The sequence below is a fragment of the Oncorhynchus nerka genome, unplaced genomic scaffold (assembly GCF_034236695.1).
Source record: "Oncorhynchus nerka isolate Pitt River unplaced genomic scaffold, Oner_Uvic_2.0 unplaced_scaffold_1807, whole genome shotgun sequence".
NCBI classification, from domain to species: domain Eukaryota; kingdom Metazoa; phylum Chordata; class Actinopteri; order Salmoniformes; family Salmonidae; genus Oncorhynchus; species Oncorhynchus nerka.
In genome coordinates, this window is record NW_027039515.1 from 27,467 (window position 1) to 43,269 (window position 15,803).

Consider the following 15,803-nt stretch of genomic DNA (forward strand, 5'->3'; position numbering starts at 1 on the left):
TAATATCATAGAGCTGTATAGTATAATATCATAGAGCTGTATAGTATAATATCATAGTATAATATCATAGAGCTGTACAGTATAATATCATAGAGCTGTATAGTATAATATCATAGAGCTGTATAGTACAGTATAATATCATAGAGCTGTATAGTATAATATCATAGAGCTGTATAGTACAGTATAATATCATAGAGCTGTATAGTATAATATCATAGAGCTGTACAGTATAATATCATAGAGCTGTATAGTACAGTATAATATCATAGAGCTGTATAGTATAATATCATAGAGCTGTACAGTATAATATCATAGAGCTGTATAGTATAATATAATAGAGCTGTATAGTATAATATCATAGAGCTGTATAGTATAATATCATAGAGCTGTATAGTACAGTATAATATCATAGAGCTGTATAGTATAATATCATAGAGCTGTACAGTATAATATCATAGAGCTGTATAGTATAATATCATAGAGCTGTACAGTATAATATCATAGAGCTGTACAGTATAATATCATAGAGCTGTATAGTACAGTATAATATCATAGAGCTGTATAGTATAATATCATAGAGCTGTATAGTATAATATCATAGAGCTGTATAGTATAATATCATAGAGCTGTATAGTATAATATCATAGAGCTGTACAGTATAATATCATAGAGCTGTATAGTATAATATCATAGAGCTGTATAGTATAATATCATAGAGCTGTATAGTATAATATCATAGAGCTGTATAGTATAATATCATAGAGCTGTACAGTATAATATCATAGAGCAGTACAGTATAATATCATAGAGCTGTATAGTATAATATCATAGAGCTGTATAGTACAGTATAATATCATAGAGCTGTACAGTATAATATCATAGAGCTGTATAGTACAGTATAATATCATAGAGCTGTATACTATAGTATAATATCATAGAGCTGTACAGTATAATATCATAGAGCTGTATAGTACAGTATAATATCATAGAGCTGTATAGTATAATATCATAGAGCTGTATAGTACAGTATAATATCATAGAGCTGTACAGTATAATATCATAGAGCTGTATAGTATAATATCATAGAGCTGTATAGTATAATATCATAGAGCTGTACAGTATAATATCATAGAGCTGTATACTACAGTATAATATCATAGAGCTGTATACTATAGTATAATATCATAGAGCTGTACAGTATAATATCATAGAGCTGTATAGTATAATATCATAGAGCTGTATAGTACAGTATAATATCATAGAGCTGTATAGTATAATATCATAGAGCTGTATAGTATAATATCATAGAGCTGTACAGTATAATATCATAGAGCTGTATAGTATAATATCATAGAGCTGTATAGTATAATATCATAGAGCTGTATAGTATAATATCATAGAGCTGTATAGTATAATATCATAGAGCTGTACAGTATAATATCATAGAGCTGTATAGTATAATATCATAGAGCTGTACAGTATAATATCATAGAGCTGTATAGTATAATATCATAGAGCTGTACAGTATAATATCATAGAGCTGTATAGTATAATATCATAGAGCTGTATAGTATAATATCATAGAGCTGTATAGTACAGTATAATATCATAGAGCTGTATAGTATAATATCATAGAGCTGTACAGTATAATATCATAGAGCTGTACAGTATAATATCATAGAGCTGTATAGTATAATATCATAGAGCTGTATAGTATAATATCATAGAGCTGTACAGTATAATATCATAGAGCTGTACAGTATAATATCATAGAGCTGTATAGTATAATATCATAGAGCTGCATAGTATAATATCATAGAGCTGTATAGTATAATATCATAGAGCTGTATAGTATAATATCATAGAGCTGTATAGTATAATATCATAGAGCTGTATAGTATAATATCATAGAGCTGTACAGTATAATATCATAGAGCAGTACAGTATAATATCATAGAGCTGTACAGTATAATATCATAGAGCTGTATAGTACAGTATAATATCATAGAGCTGTATACTATAGTATAATATCATAGAGCTGTACAGTATAATATCATAGAGCTGTATAGTATAATATCATAGAGCTGTATAGTATAATATCATAGAGCTGTACAGTATAATATCATAGAGCTGTACAGTATAATATCATAGAGCTGTATAGTACAGTATAATATCATAGAGCTGTACAGTATAATATCATAGAGCTGTATAGTATAATATCATAGAGCTGTACAGTATAATATCATAGAGCTGTACAGTATAATATCATAGAGCTGTATAGTATAATATCATAGAGCTGTATAGTATAATATCATAGAGCTGTACAGTATAATATCATAGAGCTGTATAGTATAATATCATAGAGCTGTATAGTACAGTATAATATCATAGAGCTGTACAGTATAATATCATAGAGCTGTATAGTACAGTATAATATCATAGAGCTGTACAGTATAATATCATAGAGCTGTACATTACATTTACATTTAAGTCATTTAGCAGACGCTCTTACAGTATAATATCATAGAGCTGTATAGTATAATATCATAGAGCTGTATAGTATAATATCATAGAGCTATACAGTATAATATCATAGAGCTGTATAGTATAATATCATAGAGCTGTATAGTATAATATCATAGAGCTGTATAGTACAGTATAATATCATAGAGCTGTATAGTACAGTATAATATCATAGAGCTGTATACTACAGTATAATATCATAGAGCTGTACAGTATAATATCATAGAGCTGTATAGTATAATATCATAGAGCTGTACAGTATAATATCATAGAGCTGTACAGTATAATATCATAGAGCTGTATAGTATAATATCATAGAGCTGTACAGTATAATATCATAGAGCTGTACAGTATAATATCATAGAGCAGTATAGTACAGTATAATATCATAGAGCTGTATAGTACAGTATAATATCATAGAGCCGTACAGTATAATATCATAGAGCTGTATAGTATAATATCATAGAGCCGTACAGTATAATATCATAGAGCTGTATAGTATAATATCATAGAGCTGTATAGTATAATATCATAGAGCTGTATAGTACAGTATAATATCATAGAGCTGTATAGTACCGTATAATATCATAGAGCTGTATACTACAGTATAATATCATAGAGCTGTACAGTATAATATCATAGAGCTGTATAGTATAATATCATAGAGCTGTACAGTATAATATCATAGAGCTGTACAGTATAATATCATAGAGCTGTATAGTATAATATCATAGAGCTGTACAGTATAATATCATAGAGCTGTACAGTATAATATCATAGAGCAGTATAGTACAGTATAATATCATAGAGCTGTATAGTACAGTATAATATCATAGAGCCGTACAGTATAATATCATAGAGCTGTATAGTATAATATCATAGAGCCGTACAGTATAATATCATAGAGCCGTATAGTATAATATCATAGAGCTGTATAGTATAATATCATAGAGCTGTATAGTATAATATCATAGAGCTGTATAGTATAATATCATAGAGCTGTACAGTATAATATCATAGAGCTGTACAGTATAATATCATAGAGCTGTACAGTACAGTATAATATCATAGAGCTGTATAGTATAATATCATAGAGCTGTATAGTATAATATCATAGAGCTGTATAGTATAATATCATAGAGCTGTATAGTATAATATCATAGAGCTGTATAGTATAATATCATAGAGCTGTATAGTACAGTATAATATCATAGAGCTGTATAGTATAATATCATAGAGCTGTATAGTATAATATCATAGAGCTGTATAGTATAATATCATAGAGCTGTATAGTACAGTATAATATCATAGAGCTGTACAGTATAATATCATAGAGCTGTACAGTATAATATCATAGAGCTGTACAGTATAATATCATAGAGCTGTACAGTATAATATCATAGAGCTGTATAGTACAGTATAATATCATAGAGCTGTATAGTATAATATCATAGAGCTGTACAGTATAATATCATAGAGCTGTATAGTATAATATCATAGAGCTGTATAGTATAATATCATAGAGCTGTACAGTATAATATCATAGAGCTGTATAGTATAATATCATAGAGCTGTATAGTACAGTATAATATCATAGAGCTGTATAGTATAATATCATAGAGCTGTATAGTACAGTATAATATCATAGAGCTGTATAGTATAATATCATAGAGCCGTACAGTATAATATCATAGAGCTGTATAGTATAATATCATAGAGCTGTATAGTATAATATCATAGAGCTGTATAGTACAGTATAATATCATAGAGCTGTATAGTACCGTATAATATCATAGAGCTGTATACTACAGTATAATATCATAGAGCTGTACAGTATAATATCATAGAGCTGTATAGTATAATATCATAGAGCTGTACAGTATAATATCATAGAGCTGTACAGTATAATATCATAGAGCTGTATAGTATAATATCATAGAGCTGTACAGTATAATATCATAGAGCTGTACAGTATAATATCATAGAGCAGTATAGTACAGTATAATATCATAGAGCTGTATAGTACAGTATAATATCATAGAGCCGTACAGTATAATATCATAGAGCTGTATAGTATAATATCATAGAGCCGTACAGTATAATATCATAGAGCCGTATAGTATAATATCATAGAGCTGTATAGTATAATATCATAGAGCTGTATAGTATAATATCATAGAGCTGTATAGTATAATATCATAGAGCTGTACAGTATAATATCATAGAGCTGTACAGTACAGTATAATATCATAGAGCTGTATAGTATAATATCATAGAGCTGTATAGTATAATATCATAGAGCTGTATAGTATAATATCATAGAGCTGTATAGTATAATATCATAGAGCTGTATAGTATAATATCATAGAGCTGTATAGTACAGTATAATATCATAGAGCTGTATAGTATAATATCATAGAGCTGTATAGTATAATATCATAGAGCTGTATAGTATAATATCATAGAGCTGTATAGTACAGTATAATATCATAGAGCTGTACAGTATAATATCATAGAGCTGTACAGTATAATATCATAGAGCTGTACAGTATAATATCATAGAGCTGTACAGTATAATATCATAGAGCTGTATAGTACAGTATAATATCATAGAGCTGTATAGTATAATATCATAGAGCTGTACAGTATAATATCATAGAGCTGTATAGTATAATATCATAGAGCTGTATAGTATAATATCATAGAGCTGTACAGTATAATATCATAGAGCTGTATAGTATAATATCATAGAGCTGTATAGTACAGTATAATATCATAGAGCTGTATAGTATAATATCATAGAGCTGTATAGTACAGTATAATATCATAGAGCTGTATAGTATAATATCATAGAGCTGTACAGTATAATATCATAGAGCTGTATAGTACAGTATAATATCATAGAGCTGTATAGTATAATATCATAGAGCTGTACAGTATAATATCATAGAGCTGTATAGTATAATATCATAGAGCTGTATAGTATAATATCATAGAGCTGTATAGTATAATATCATAGAGCTGTATAGTATAATATCATAGAGCTGTATAGTACAGTATAATATCATAGAGCTGTATAGTATAATATCATAGAGCTGTACAGTATAATATCATAGAGCTGTATAGTATAATATCATAGAGCTGTACAGTATAATATCATAGAGCTGTACAGTATAATATCATAGAGCTGTATAGTACAGTATAATATCATAGAGCTGTATAGTATAATATCATAGAGCTGTATAGTATAATATCATAGAGCTGTATAGTATAATATCATAGAGCTGTATAGTATAATATCATAGAGCTGTATAGTATAATATCATAGAGCTGTACAGTATAATATCATAGAGCTGTATAGTATAATATCATAGAGCTGTATAGTATAATATCATAGAGCTGTATAGTATAATATCATAGAGCTGTATAGTATAATATCATAGAGCTGTACAGTATAATATCATAGAGCTGTATAGTATAATATCATAGAGCTGTATAGTATAATATCATAGAGCTGTATAGTATAATATCATAGAGCTGTATAGTATAATATCATAGAGCAGTACAGTATAATATCATAGAGCTGTATAGTATAATATCATAGAGCTGTATAGTACAGTATAATATCATAGAGCTGTACAGTATAATATCATAGAGCTGTATAGTACAGTATAATATCATAGAGCTGTATACTATAGTATAATATCATAGAGCTGTACAGTATAATATCATAGAGCTGTATAGTACAGTATAATATCATAGAGCTGTATAGTATAATATCATAGAGCTGTATAGTACAGTATAATATCATAGAGCTGTACAGTATAATATCATAGAGCTGTATAGTACAGTATAATATCATAGAGCTGTATAGTATAATATCATAGAGCTGTATAGTATAATATCATAGAGCTGTATAGTATAATATCATAGAGCTGTACAGTATAATATCATAGAGCTGTATACTACAGTATAATATCATAGAGCTGTACAGTATAATATCATAGAGCTGTATAGTATAATATCATAGAGCTGTATAGTATAATATCATAGAGCTGTACAGTATAATATCATAGAGCTGTATAGTACAGTATAATATCATAGAGCTGTATAGTATAATATCATAGAGCTGTATAGTATAATATCATAGAGCTGTATAGTATAATATCATAGAGCTGTACAGTATAATATCATAGAGCTGTATAGTATAATATCATAGAGCTGTATAGTATAATATCATAGAGCTGTATAGTATAATATCATAGAGCTGTACAGTATAATATCATAGAGCTGTATAGTATAATATCATAGAGCTGTATAGTACAGTATAATATCATAGAGCTGTATAGTATAATATCATAGAGCTGTATAGTACAGTATAATATCATAGAGCTGTATAGTATAATATCATAGAGCTGTATAGTATAATATCATAGAGCTGTACAGTATAATATCATAGAGCTGTACAGTATAATATCATAGAGCTGTACAGTATAATATCATAGAGCTGTACAGTATAATATCATAGAGCTGTATAGTATAATATCATAGAGCTGTATAGTATAATATCATAGAGCTGTACAGTACAGTATAATATCATAGAGCTGTACAGTATAATATCATAGAGCTGTATAGTATAATATCATAGAGCTGTACAGTATAATATCATAGAGCTGTACAGTATAATATCATAGAGCTGTATAGTATAATATCATAGAGCTGTATAGTATAATATCATAGAGCTGTATAGTATAATATCATAGAGCTGTATAGTACAGTATAATATCATAGAGCTGTACAGTATAATATCATAGAGCTGTACAGTATAATATCATAGAGCTGTATAGTATAGTATAATATCATAGAGCTGTATAGTATAATATCATAGAGCTGTATAGTATAATATCATAGAGCTGTATAGTATAATATCATAGAGCTGTACAGTATAATATCATAGAGCTGTATAGTATAATATCATAGAGCTGTATAGTATAATATCATAGAGCTGTATAGTATAGTATAATATCATAGAGCTGTATAGTATAGTATAATATCATAGAGCTGTATAGTATAGTATAATATCATAGAGCTGTATAGTATAATATCATAGAGCTGTATAGTATAATATCATAGAGCTGTATAGTATAGTATAATATCATAGAGCTGTATAGTATAATATCATAGAGCTGTATAGTACAGTATAATATCATAGAGCTGTATAGTATAATATCATAGAGCTGTATAGTACAGTATAATATCATAGAGCTGTACAGTATAATATCATAGAGCTGTATAGTACAGTATAATATCATAGAGCTGTATAGTATAATATCATAGAGCTGTATAGTACAGTATAATATCATAGAGCTGTACAGTATAATATCATAGAGCTGTATAGTATAATATCATAGAGCTGTATAGTATAATATCATAGAGCTGTATAGTATAATATCATAGAGCAGTATAGTATAATATCATAGAGCTGTACAGTATAATATCATAGAGCTGTATAGTACAGTATAATATCATAGAGCTGTACAGTATAATATCATAGAGCCGTACAGTACAGTATAATATAAATAAAGTATCGTACAGCTTGCTCGGTCTCCGTTGTTCCTGAAGTCGTCCTCCTCAAACTTCTCTGTGATGCCCGTCCTCTGCCACATCTTCCGGATCTCCGACATGCAGAGTTTAGGGTTGGATCGGAAGAATAGTTTCCCGGCCCGGATGGTCAGGTTGTGCTGGGTCCAATCCCACAAGAACTGGAGGTGCTGATTGTCTACTGCATGGAAAGCATACATGCTGAGGGGATTGGGGGGCGGAGAGGAGGAACAGAGGAGAGAGAGGTGGGGAGGGAGGGAGATGAGTAAGGTGAGGAGGGAGAGAGAGGAGAGGTGGGGAGGGGAGGGAGAGATGAGGTAGAGAGGTGGGGAGGGGAGGGAGAGAGGAGAGAGGAGGAGAGAGAGGAGGTGGGGAGGGAGGAGAGAGAGAGGAGAGAGGTGGGGAGGGAGAGAGAGAGAGGAGAGAGGTGGGGGGGAGAGAGAGAGAGAGAGAGAGGTGGGGAGGGAGAGAGAGAGAGGAGAGAGGTGGGGAGAGAGAGAGAGGAGAGAGGTGGGGAGGGAGAGAGAGGAGAGAGGTGGGGAGGGAGAGAGAGGAGAGAGGTGGGGAGGGGAGAGAGAGGAGAGAGGTGGGGAGGGAGAGAGAGGAGAGAGGTGGGGAGGGGAGAGAGAGGAGGGAGAGAGAGGAGATAGGTGGGGAGGGAGAGAGAGGAGATAGGTGGGGAGGGAGAGAGAGGAGATAGGTGGGGAGGGAGAGAGAGGAGATAGGTGGGGAGGGAGAGAGAGGAGAGAGGTGGGGAGGGAGAGAGAGGAGAGAGGTGGGGAGGAAGAGAGAGGAGATAGGTGGGGAGGAAGAGGGGGAGAGAGGTGGGGAGGTAGAGAGGTAGAGAGGTGGGGAGGAAGAGGGAGGTAGAGATAGAGGTGAGGAGGGAGAGAGAGGTGGGGAGGGGAGAGAGGTGGGGAGGAGAGAGAGGTGGGGAGGGAGAGAGAGGTGGGGAGGTAGAGAGAGATGGGGAGGGAGAGAGAGATGGGGAGGGAGAGAGAGATGGGGAGGGAGAGAGATGGGGAGGGAGAGAGAGGTGGGGAGGTAGAGTGAGAGAGAAGTAGAGGGAGGAGAAATGGGGAGGGAGAGGGAGAAATGGGGAGGGAGAGGGAGAGGTGGGGAGGGAGGAGAGGTGGGGAGGGAGTAAGGAGGAAAAAGAACAGGGAGTCACCAACAGTAAACAGAAATATCCTCTCAGTCTGATGGTCTCCACCACACTAACCCTCAGTCTGATGGTCTCCATCACACTAACCCTCAGTCTGATGGTCTCCACCACACTAACCCTGCAGTCTGATGGTCTCCACCACACTAACCCTGCAGTGAATGGTCTCCACCACACCAACCCTGCAGTCTGATGGTCTCCACCACACTAACCCTGCAGTCTGATGGTCTCCACCACCCTGCTACCTAACAGTAGGATGCAGGGTGGTATGCTGCTGCCTAATAGTGGGATACAGGGTGGTCTGCTACTGGTTAACATAGTGGGATGCAGGGTGGTATGCTGCTGCCTAACATAGTGGGATGCAGGGTGGTATGCTGCTGCCTAACATAGTGGGATGCAGGGTGGTATGCTGCTGCCTAACATAGTGGGATGCAGGGTGGTATGCTGCTACCTAACAGTAGGATGCAGGGTGGTATGCTGCTGCCTAACATAGTGGGATGCAGGGTGGTATGCTGCTACCTAACATAGTGGGATGCAGGGTGGTCTGCTGCTGCCTAACATAGTGGGATGCAGGGTGGTATGCTGCTGCCTAACATAGTGGGATGCAGGGTGGTATGCTGCTGCCTAACATAGTGGGATGCAGGGTGGTATGCTGCTACCTAACAGTAGGATGCAGGGTGGTATGCTGCTGCCTAACATAGTGGGATGCAGGGTGGTATGCTGCTACCTAACATAGTGGGATGCAGGGTGGTCTGCTGCTGCCTAACAGTGGGATGCAGGGTGGTATGCTGCTGCCTAACATAGTGGGATGCAGGGTGGTATGCTGCTGCCTAACATAGTAGGATGCAGGGTGGTATGCTGCTGCCTAACATAGTGGGATGCAGGGTGGTATGCTGCTGCCTAACATAGTGGGATGCAGGGTGGTATGCAGGGTGGTCTGCTGCTGCCTAACATAGTAGGATGCAGGGTGGTATGCTGCTGCCTAACATAGTGGGATGCAGGGTGGTATGCTGCTGCATAACATAGTGGGATGCAGGGTGGTATGCAGGGTGGTCTGCTGCTGCCTAACATAGTAGGATGCAGGGTGGTATGCTGCTGCCTAACATAGTGGGATGCAGGGTGGTATGCTGCTACCTAACATAGTGGGATGCAGGGTGGTATGCTGCTACCTAACAGTGGGATGCAGGGTGGTATGCTGCTGCCTAACATAGTGGGATGCAGGGTGGTATGCTGCTGCCTAACATAGTGGGATGCAGGGTGGTATGCTGCTGCCTAACATAGTGGGATGCAGGGTGGTATGCTGCTACCTAACAGTAGGATGCAGGGTGGTATGCTGCTGCCTAACATAGTGGGATGCAGGGTGGTATGCTACTGGTTAACATAGTGGGATGCAGGGTGGTATGCTGCTGCCTAACATAGTGGGATGCAGGGTGGTATGCTGCTGCCTAACATAGTGGGATGCAGGGTGGTATGCTGCTGCCTAACATAGTGGGATGCAGGGTGGTATGCTGCTACCTAACAGTAGGATGCAGGGTGGTATGCTGCTGCCTAACATAGTGGGATGCAGGGTGGTATGCTGCTACCTAACATAGTGGGATGCAGGGTGGTCTGCTGCTGCCTAACATAGTGGGATGCAGGGTGGTATGCTGCTGCCTAACATAGTGGGATGCAGGGTGGTATGCTGCTGCCTAACATAGTGGGATGCAGGGTGGTATGCTGCTACCTAACAGTAGGATGCAGGGTGGTATGCTGCTGCCTAACATAGTGGGATGCAGGGTGGTATGCTGCTACCTAACATAGTGGGATGCAGGGTGGTCTGCTGCTGCCTAACAGTGGGATGCAGGGTGGTATGCTGCCCTAACATAGTGGGATGCAGGGTGGTATGCTGCTGCCTAACATAGTAGGATGCAGGGTGGTATGCTGCTGCCTAACATAGTGGGATGCAGGGGGTGGTATGCTGCTGCCTAACATAGTGGGATGCAGGGTGGTATGCAGGGTGGTCTGCTGCTGCCTAACATAGTAGGATGCAGGGTGGTATGCTGCTGCCTAACATAGTGGGATGCAGGGTGGTATGCTGCTGCCTAACATAGTGGGATGCAGGGTGGTATGCAGGGTGGTCTGCTGCTGCCTAACATAGTAGGATGCAGGGTGGTATGCTGCTGCCTAACATAGTGGGATGCAGGGTGGTATGCTGCTACCTAACATAGTGGGATGCAGGGTGGTATGCTGCTACCTAACAGTGGGATGCAGGGTGGTATGCTGCTGCCTAACATAGTGGGATGCAGGGTGGTATGCTGCTGCCTAACATAGTGGGATGCAGGGTGGTATGCTGCTGCCTAACATAGTGGGATGCAGGGTGGTATGCTGCTACCTAACAGTAGGATGCAGGGTGGTATGCTGCTGCCTAACATAGTGGGATGCAGGGTGGTATGCTGCTACCGAACATAGTGGGATGCAGGGTGGTCTGCTGCTGCCTAACATAGTGGGATGCAGGGTGGTATGCTGCTGCCTAACATAGTGGGATGCAGGGTGGTATGCTGCTGCCTAACATAGTGGGATGCAGGGTGGTATGCTGCTACCTAACAGTAGGATGCAGGGTGGTATGCTGCTGCCTAACATAGTGGGATGCAGGGTGGTATGCTGCTACCTAACAGTAAGATGCAGGGTGGTATGCTGCTACCTAACATAGTGGGATACAGGGTGGTATGCTGCTACCTAACATAGTGGGATGCAGGGTGGTATGCTGCTGCCTAACAGTAGGATACAGGGTGGTCTGCTGCTGCCTAACAGTAGGATACAGGGTGGTATGCTGCTGCCTAACAGTAGGATGCAGGGTGGTATGCTGCTGCCTAACATAGTGGGATGTCAGTGGTATGTATGCTGCTGCCTAACAGTAGGATACAGGGTGGTATGCTGCTGCCTAACATAGTGGGATACAGGGTGGTATGCTGCTGCCTAACATAGTGGGATGCAGGGTGGTATGCTGCTGCCTAACAGTAGGATGCAGGGTGGTATGCTGCTGCCTAACAGTGGGATGCAGGGTGGTATGCTGCTGCCTAACAGTGGGATGCAGGGTGGTATGCTGCTGCCTAACATAGTGGGATGCAGGGTGGTATGCTGCTGCCTAACAGTAGGATGCAGGGTGGTATGCTGCTGCCTAACATAGTGGGATGCAGGGTGGTATGCTGCTGCCTAACATAGTGGGATGCAGGGTGGTATGCTGCTGCCTAACATAGTGGGATGCAGGGTGGTATGCTGCTACCTAACAGTAGGATGCAGGGTGGTATGCTGCTGCCTAACATAGTGGGATGCAGGGTGGTATGCTGCTACCTAACATAGTGGGATGCAGGGTGGTCTGCTGCTGCCTAACATAGTGGGATGCAGGGTGGTATGCTGCTGCCTAACATAGTGGGATGCAGGGTGGTATGCTGCTACCTAACATAGTGGGATGCAGGGTGGTATGCTGCTACCTAACAGTAGGATGCAGGGTGGTATGCTGCTGCCTAACATAGTGGGATGCAGGGTGGTATGCTGCTACCTAACATAGTGGGATGCAGGGTGGTCTGCTGCTGCCTAACAGTGGGATGCAGGGTGGTATGCTGCTGCCTAACATAGTGGGATGCAGGGTGGTATGCTGCTGCCTAACATAGTAGGATGCAGGGTGGTATGCTGCTGCCTAACATAGTGGGATGCAGGGTGGTATGCTGCTGCCTAACATAGTGGGATGCAGGGTGGTATGCAGGGTGGTCTGCTGCTGCCTAACATAGTAGGATGCAGGGTGGTATGCTGCTGCCTAACATAGTGGGATGCAGGGTGGTATGCTGCTGCCTAACATAGTGGGATGCAGGGTGGTATGCAGGGTGGTCTGCTGCTGCCTAACATAGTAGGATGCAGGGTGGTATGCTGCTGCCTAACATAGTGGGATGCAGGGTGGTATGCTGCTACCTAACATAGTGGGATGCAGGGTGGTATGCTGCTACCTAACAGTGGGATGCAGGGTGGTATGCTGCTGCCTGACATAGTGGGATGCAGGGTGGTATGCTGCTACCTAACATAGTGGGATGCAGGGTGGTATGCTGCTACCTAACAGTAGGATGCAGGGTGGTATGCTGCCTAACATAGTGGGATGCAGGGTGGTATGCTGCTACCTAACAGTAGGATGCAGGGTGGTATGCTGCTACCTAACATAGTGGGATACAGGGTGGTATGCTGCTACCTAACATAGTGGGATGCAGGGTGGTATGCTGCTGCCTAACAGTAGGATACAGGGTGGTATGCTGCTGCCTAACATAGTGGGATGCAGGGTGGTATGCTGCTGCCTAACAGTAGGATACAGGGTGGTATGCTGCTGCCTAACATAGTGGGATGCAGGGTGGTATGCTGCTGCCTAACAGTAGGATGCAGGGTGGTATGCTGCTGCCTAACATAGTGGGATACAGGGTGGTATGCTGCTGCCTAACATAGTGGGATGCAGGGTGGTATGCTGCTGCCTAACAGTAGGATGCAGGGTGGTATGCTGCTGCCTAACAGTGGGATGCAGGGTGGTATGCTGCTGCCTAACAGTGGGATGCAGGGTGGTATGCTGCTGCCTAACATAGTGGGATGCAGGGTGGTATGCTGCTGCCTAACATAGTGGGATAACAGGGTGGTATGCTGCTGCCTAACATAGTGGGATGCAGGGTGGTATGCTGCTGCCTAACAGTAGGATGCAGGGTGGTATGCTGCTGCCTAACAGTGGGATGCAGGGTGGTATGCTGCTGCCTAACAGTGGGATGCAGGGTGGTATGCTGCTGCCTAACATAGTGGGATGCAGGGTGGTATGCTGCTGCCTAACATAGTGGGATGCAGGGTGGTATGCTGCTGCCTAACATAGTGGGATGCAGGGTGGTATGCTGCTACCTAACATAGTGGGATGCAGGGTGGTATGCTGCTGCCTAACATAGTGGGATGCAGGGTGGTATGCTGCTGTCTAACATAGTGGGATGCAGGGTGGTATGCTGCTACCTAACAGTAGGATGCAGGGTGGTATGCTGCTGCCTAATAGTGGGATACAGGGTGGTCTGCTACTGGTTAACATAGTGGGATGCAGGGTGGTATGCTGCTGCCTAACATAGTGGGATGCAGGGTGGTATGCTGCTACCTAACAGTAGGATGCAGGGTGGTATGCTGCTGCCTAACATAGTGGGATACAGGGTGGTCTGCTACTGGTTAACATAGTGGGATGCAGGGTGGTATGCTGCTACCTAACAGTAGGATGCAGGGTGGTATGCTGCTGCCTAATAGTGGGATACAGGGTGGTATGCTGCTGCCTAACAGTAGGATACAGGGTGGTATGCTGCTGCCTAACAGTAGGATACAGGGTGGTATGCTGCTGCCTAACAGTAGGATGCAGGGTGGTATGCTGCTGCCTAACATAGTGGGATGCAGGGTGGTATGCTGCTGCCTAACAGTAGGATACAGGGTGGTATGCTGCTGCCTAACATAGTGGGATGCAGGGTGGTATGCTGCTGCCTAACATAGTGGGATGCAGGGTGGTATGCTGCTGCCTAACATAGTGGGATGCAGGGTGGTATGCTGCTACCTAACATAGTGGGATGCAGGGTGGTATGCTGCTGCCTAACAGTGGGATGCAGGGTGATATGCTGCTGCCTAACAGTGGGATGCAGGGTGGTATGCTGCTGCCTAACATAGTGGGATGCAGGGTGGTATGCTGCTGCCTAACATAGTGGGATGCAGGGTGGTCTGCTGCTGCCTAACAGTGGGATGCAGGGTGGTATGCTGCTGCCTAACATAGTGGGATGCAGGGTGGTATGCTGCTGCCTAACATAGTAGGATGCAGGGTGGTATGCTGCTGCCTAACATAGTGGGATGCAGGGTGGTATGCTGCTGCCTAACATAGTGGGATGCAGGGTGGTATGCAGGGTGGTCTGCTGCTGCCTAACATAGTAGGATGCAGGGTGGTATGCTGCTGCCTAACATAGTGGGATGCAGGGTGGTATGCTGCTGCCTAACATAGTGGGATGCAGGGTGGTATGCAGGGTGGTCTGCTGCTGCCTAACATAGTAGGATGCAGGGTGGTATGCTGCTGCCTAACATAGTGGGATGCAGGGTGGTATGCTGCCACCTAACATAGTGGGATGCAGGGTGGTATGCTGCTACCTAACAGTGGGATGCAGGGTGGTATGCTGCTGCCTGACATAGTGGGATGCAGGGTGGTATGCTGCTACCTAACATAGTGGGATGCAGGGTGGTATGCTGCTACCTAACAGTAGGATGCAGGGTGGTATGCTGCCTAACATAGTGGGATGCAGGGTGGTATGCTGCTACCTAACAGTAGGATGCAGGGTGGTATGCTGCTACCTAACATAGTGGGATACAGGGTGGTATGCTGCTACCTAACATAGTGGGATGCAGGGTGGTATGCTGCTGCCTAACAGTAGGATACAGGGTGGTCTGCTGCTGCCTAACAGTAGGATACAGGGTGGTATGCTGCTGCCTAACAGTAGGATGCAGGGTG

The 15,803-nt window shown here is 41.0% G+C and overlaps 1 pseudogene; it reads right to left on the reverse strand.

Moving 5' to 3' along the window:
• LOC135567778 (insulin-like growth factor 1 receptor) overlaps window positions 1–15,803 on the reverse strand; it is a 58,550-nt pseudogene that overhangs the window by 18,726 nt on the left and 24,021 nt on the right.